Below are 7,011 nucleotides of genomic sequence, written 5' to 3' on the forward strand. Positions count from 1 at the left end.
TCCCCCTATTTCTCTTCCTTGTCCCTTCCTCTCCTTATCCCTTTCTCTAATATCTATAGTGGCTCATTGCAAAGTCATCCCTTGTGACTTATGTATAGTCAAGCCCCAAGCCATTCTTAATGACATTTTTCTAAGGTTCCCTCTTACAATAGGTGTTATTGGCACAACATTAGGACAATCATTATCAAAAGGAGGACCAGTGTACTTCTCGAAAATAACTTAATCAAATTGTGGAATTTGAGGCGGGTGTGTACCACGTGAATAAAAGATATCTTCTACACACCCAACAACACCATTTACCAAATCATCTTCTACACACAAATTACACACAAGCATGACACGTTGACCATGACACAATAAGACCTCACGATCCAACACATCATCATCAGTGTCAACAATACCCGATCGCCTAGCACATTCCGCAACACATTTATCAACTGGGAAATTCAAGGATTTGAGCATTTTGCAATTGTGCAAATTAACAGTATCATTTGTTGCAAACAAGTGTACTGAAGAATTAAATAAATCCCTATGTTGAGAATCAAAACAGTTATCAACATGCATCATAAGAAGATCTCAATCATCCAAAAAATGCTCAACATTTCTTATATCAGTTAAAATTTTGCAAAAATTGGCCAGCATGGATCTCTCCTTATTGCCTGTAAATTTTATCCAATGTGACAACAAGGTTGAATCTTTCCCACAACACTTTCCCCATTTTTCTTCCTGCATAAAGTGGTTTATCCATAACTGGAGGAAGTTGCCTAAGATCACCCACAAGAATCATCGACTTGCCACCAAATGGAGAATCCTTCTTTTCTGGAAAGGCCTCCCGCAAACGAGAATCTATTTGCAGAAACAACCTAGGCCCAAGAAATCTCATTTCATCAATTAAAATATTACGAATGTGCCTCATTTCTTCTTGGAAATTTGATAGAGATTGACCATTAAGTGGTTGCATATATTTAATAGGTATTTTCAAAGCAGAGTGTATTGTTTTCCCATGTATAATAAAAGCGGCCAAACCAGTTGGAGTAAGAAATAATATGGGACTGTTGTCACCGATCGTTGCAGCGAAAAGAGCATGACAAATACAATGAATGAGAGTGGATTTTCTTGTTCCAGCAGTTCCTTGAATAATCAACATCAAAGGGTCATCTTTTGGAACATTAGCAAAGTGGTGAAACACAGTTTCAAAAGCAGCACGTTGTTTCTCAGATAATTCTAAAGGCCAGAAAATTGTTTCCCCAACATAATTTATATTAAGAACACCATAACACTTTGTGTCTTTAATAAAATGGATTGCTTATTGAATAATTTCATCTGATAACAAAGTTTCCTGGCAATTATGGTGAATATCAAAGTGCCTTCTAACAAGGTTTTGAAGATCTGAAATGTGCACATTGTTTGGGGGAACTATTCGAGAGAAAATTTGCCACTCTTTGGAATCTTGATAAACATTTTCATCATGCACTACGGGCTCAACATCTTCTTCATTGCTTTCATTTTGCAAAGGAGTGCGATCAACATGCCACACATTATATCTGAAATTCCTCTAATTCTATATGATTGTTTCTCTTGTGTTCCCGATATCCAAAGAAATGTCATTAAATGTCTTGTACAAAAACTCCGACCAACAAAATGTTTCGAATTCTTCAGTCTTCATATGGAACAACATAAAAACATGGCCAGACATGATAAATAGCATGCACGCCTTGTGCTTTCAATTTCTCTTATTACGGACAACATCAAAAGTCCATGATCTTGCTGTTTCAATTAAGCACAAATGGGCCAAAAAAATGCGGCCTCGTTTGATAAACCTCTATAAAGTTGTTCCCACAAGAAATTCATTAGAATGTACAATAAGCCTTTGAAAAACTTTCTTCCCAACAATCAAAGGGAAAAATTTACTACTAAAAGCAACAAGAGGCAACATTAACAACATATGGAAACTTTCATGTGTTCCGATGTTACGCTCAACAAGAGTTTCAGCAAGGAACCTTCTATATGCAACCAACGCAAGACCATCAGATGTCTGCCAAAAGCAAGGTGAAGCTCCCATTACACAGGTGAATCTCTCTAAATCTATGAAGGTGAAGGTCCCCTTACACAGTTTCCGTTAACCTATAATTGTTGTGAATACAAAAACCAAAAAAGGAGTTTCCACAAACAATTAAGAGTATGCACTGTTTTCGTATTACATGGCTCATGGAACTTTTAAAATTAAATATGTTTTTAAAAAATATTAACTTGCTTAAATTGCAATGTCAGCCTTTTGTAGAAGACTTCTCATACAACAAATATGACAGAGGCTATTGTTCAACAAATACCAACCAAATAACAATCTCTCTCTACAGATGAACCTTTGAAAAGTAAAACATAATGCTCGACAAACAGAAGACCTAAAAATAAAACAGTGACAAAAACCACTCTTTCAAAGGAGACGAACAATTACATTTAGAAAAGAAGAAGGAACCTACACAAATATCCACACACAATCTCTTCATCACATTGTACATAACATTTTTCTCGTTGACATTGCACACTTCTACATTGTTGATATTGTTAAACTCAATATAAACTAAAGTCCATATAACCTAAAGTAAAGGAACCCAACAAAAAAAAGACAAAAGGAAGCCATTGAAAACCAATGTTGCTATAAGCATGAAGTACATAGATAAGAAATACACTTACATTAATGCATATTTGAATTCATTTCTCTTTCTAATTTTTATTTTTTTAAATATAATTTAAAAAAAATGTGATTTATTAAATAATTATATCACGTACTCAATTAAAAAATAAAAAATAAAAAACAATAAAATTTCACCCTGACTAATTATTATTAATTACACTTAATTGATATTAATAATTTTATTTGGAAAATTATTATATATTTTTACATGTATGAATATTAACCAATACATTCATATAATTAAAAGTAACAAATACAATGATATTAATTAAAAATAAAAGTTAACATTGATATAATCATATCAATCACTTTTAGTTATATAACCATATCATTATCATACCAATAATAGGACTAAGGATGATATGAGCTACCTAAATATTGATTACATAAATTTCCCATCGAAGAATTAACCATGCCAGGTAATTGTCAGAAAGCTAAGGTATGCAAACTAAATAAAAAGTGCCCTCCAAGTGTACCTTCCATTAAAAAAATAGAACACTTCATTTTGTTAACTGAAGACAAATATTTGCGAGATAATACAAATATAATAAAAATAAAGACAACTGTCTTTGTCATAAATTAAAAAAAATTCCGAAAATGTAAGATACATAACCTCATATTAAAGGTACAAAAAAATTGATTTCATTTAGCATAAAGTTTATGCGGGAATTTGCGCACCTGTTCTCCACCTTAAAGTTTGAGGAGCATAGTTTAAATGACAATGTCGGAAGCGGTAATCTCTGCAGATGCTCTGAAGGTTCTGGAGAGGGCCTCATCGCACGTCAGCTATTATGACACCACCTCGAGATCCCCACGAAATCAACGGCGAATATTAAATTCCCGAAGATCGATGGCTGAGGAAAAACAAGGTTAGGGTAACCGCACAAGTAACTCGCGCTCGGTAGGGACAACTTATTTTGCCGGTTTGTTCTGCCATGCCAAGAGCTCTCGAACTTCGGTGTCACAACATCATAGCCTGTTAGCCCACTTGGCCCTGTTGAACGAGGTCGCTTAGCCCACTTGCCCCTTTTGAACGAGGTCGCGCTGGGCAGGGACTCGTCATTTTTTCGGTGTCTTATGCGATGGCTAAACCTCTGCAGGTGTCTATGATGGAGTGTATCCATGACATCACAGGTAAGTATTGAATCAATACCACCATCTTCGGTCAATTTCTGGCTTACATTGTTACTTCCCACCGATGAAATGATGGGGGTTTCACTACTTTTTTGGCAGGGAAACAAAATTATATTTTGCAGCAAGGCGCTATGCGGTCAAACTTTTTTCAGCAATGCCAATGCGCTTCTCACTGAATGCTTCCTCACAGGTACTTTTTTCAAGCTGTCGTCTGGCTATAGGGTTGATTCAGGACTGTGGTCGCCATTTCATAGAAGAAACACTCATTTTTATATGTAAAATGTTGCAAATGTCGCACAGTGGGAGAATATAGCGCACCATTTTAGCTTTAAACTTTTTTGGGTTTTTTTCTGTTATGAGAAAACGTTTAAGAACTTAATTGACTGCCAGTAAAATACACTTGAAAAGTTTCTCTTTTCGTATCTAATATGCTGCAAATGTAACACAGCTTGAGAATTTTGCTTTAAAATTTTGTGGGTTTTATTTTATTATGACAAAACAATTTAACGACTTAATTTACTGCCAGTTTGTGGCTTTAATTTTCTTCCAGTGTAATTAACTATCAGCTTGTGGCTTTAATTTACTGTCAACTTGTGGCCTTAACATATTGCTTTAATTTACTGCCAATTTGAGGATATACTGTTAAACAAAAGTCTCCATATATTGGAAAACTGCAATATATTCTCAACCTCAGAGCGATCATTTAGCACAAGTGCTAAATTGCAATAAGAGGCGAGCTTCCAGACTCGGGCTACCTTAACTATAGCTGCCTCAAGTCGGTTTGAGAAATAGTCGATATAATTTTTAGTTTTTAGCTCCTACTACTGGAGGAGAATAGTCAAAGGAATCCCCTTTCCTATCACTATATCTCTATTAATTTATTTAACCCAACCATCTAGGTAAGTAATATACATCTAGCATATAAATGCATAACCTCTCCATACATATTTCAAAACATTATTTTCACCAAACCCTTGTGGAAAACCATATATCACAGTGATTTCATCAAGCAAATTAACTCTCTTCTTTAAATAAGTATCAACAACTATAGAAGGGTTCTTCGGCTCTGCAACTAAAACCCATCGGCGAGGGAAGATAGGTTTGAACATGGAGGCCAAGGGCAGGAGCTTCGTTTGGTAGTAGATCCACAATGTGAAGACCAAGCACTGCGCAAGTATGGAGGCAGAGAAATAGGGTTACGAACGACAATGTTAGCGCAGTTTGGAGGAAGAACGCAATGCGCGATGGGAGGCTGAGTGCTGGGGTTGTAGGAAGTAAGCAAGTGGGTTTGAAGTATGGAGGCCGCCAAGTCAGATATCTGTGTTGAATAATAAATGGTGGACCCGGGTCGTGATGCACAATGGGAGATGACTTCTGAATGTGAGTCAGTCGATATTGACTTAGCACCAGAAGACCTTTTCGCTTGCTGGGGTCAGGACGTTTCAGAGAAAAACCTTAAATACTTCTTCCCGAATAATGTAGTGTACCCTTGGTCTCCTGACAAGGTGGTTGGAGAAGGGAGCATGAAGACAGGAGCTCAGAAACGGGCCTTTGTCACAAAACCTATATTGGAAGGGTTGACCACCATCTTGACAAAGATTCCGACCAATGAAGAGGAAGGAAGGGAACTGAAAGGTCTCGGAAAAGAGGAACAAGCGAGAAGATTGGCTCTTTCTCCTGGGGATGGGAAAAAAAGGTCGGCTGTGGAGGTGAAAGAAGATAATAGAGACAATGTCGATAAAAAAACTGAGCTAGATGGGGCAGAAACGGCAGCTGATCCTGCTAAAAAGAATTCAGGAAAGGGAGAAGCGAGGAAGGATGGAGGGGGTGGAAAGCGGAAGAAGATCAAACCTATCAGAATAAAGGAGGAGCGACCTATCTGTGTGTTTGGAGTGGATATTTGTATAGATCAGGCTATGGAAGCCTCAGAAACATTATTAGTTGGCAGAGTCCGAGGAAGAAAGTTCTTGGTAGACTACATCAAGGATTGGGCTCAGTGAGAATGGAAAGAAGCACCGGGTCAGCCAGAACAAATGAAAAATTTTGACAGAGGATGGTTTTGTATTCGGTTTGGACATAAGGAGCATGTCGACTGGGTGATGGCAAAGAACTGGAGTTTCGGGAAGAGGCCAATCCTTTTTAGAAGATGGACGCCCCTGTTTGACGCCCAAAAAGAAAAAGAGGTGGAGTCCCCAGTCTGGGTCAAATTTCCGGGTCTCCCTATGCAATTCTGGATCAACTCGGCCTTCACTTCTATTGGTAATACTCTTGGGAAGTTTCTCGACTTTGATAGATCATTTCTTCGATCTCACGATTGGGGAGTCGCCCGTATTCTGGTAAGTCTAAACCCCAGAGAGGGCTTGGCGGATGCTATGAACCTAAAGTACCGAGGTCTTGAGTTTATTCAGACCCTGGACTACGAAAACCTCCCTTTCAGATGCCATCAATGTCATCAATATGGTCATCTGGCTCGGGAATGTCCTCTTGGACACCGTCGACGTCAAGGACAAAGGAGAAGAAGAAATATTCAGAAGGCAAACCAGAAGGTGAACATGTACGAAATAGAGGCTCTGATCAAGGAAAGCGACCCTATGGCATCTGCACAGGGTTTGGTCCCGGAGCAAGAGAAGGTGGTTTATCAGGAACAATCGGCGACTGCAGCAAATGAGTACATCTCTAACCCGACGATTTCCCTGGAACCCTCACCAGTCTTTGAAAAGGCAGGGGAGGCTTAGGCGAGTTTGTTTCTTCCCCACCTACCCCCCCCCCCCCCCCCCCCCCCCCCCCTTCCTTATGCTTTACTAATGCTCTACCTCTGTCTTGTTGTGATGAGTCTAGTCCTTTTAGACAGCTCTTGAATGAAATGTTGGATCTGAGGAAGGGTCAAGCCTCCATAGATAGTGTTATTATGACCATTCCGTCCTCACCATTGCTGACCTCTATTCCCATCGATGCTGCCTATTCTGCCCCTCCTTCTGTCCGGAGTCCTGATCCCCCTTATAATCTTAGACCTTTGGCCAACAGAAAGGGAAAAGAGCTTGGTGTGAGCGGATTGGAGTTGGATATGGAGTCAACAGGCCAGAGGAAGCAAAGAGGAAGGAAAACTAATTTGTAGAAGGCACAGTTGAAGGATGTCATCGACATTGCTGACGGGAAGCAGATGTCTCTTCCAGGGGTGCTTA

The 7,011-nt window shown here is 38.8% G+C and overlaps 1 long non-coding RNA gene across 1 annotated transcript; it reads left to right on the forward strand.

The window, feature by feature from the left end:
• The first annotated feature begins 3,438 nt into the window (after positions 1 to 3,438).
• Positions 3,439 to 4,047, forward strand: LOC149237926 (uncharacterized). The gene is made up of 2 exons (XR_016245330.1): positions 3,439 to 3,829; positions 3,929 to 4,047. It is a non-coding gene; the product is annotated as an uncharacterized LOC149237926 (long non-coding RNA).
• Positions 4,048 to 7,011: the final 2,964 nt, after the last annotated feature.

Source organism: Pinus tabuliformis, chromosome 8 (assembly GCF_031772625.1).
Source record: "Pinus tabuliformis cultivar Carrire ecotype Pingquan chromosome 8, CPIR1, whole genome shotgun sequence".
Lineage (NCBI taxonomy): Eukaryota > Viridiplantae > Streptophyta > Pinopsida > Pinales > Pinaceae > Pinus > Pinus tabuliformis.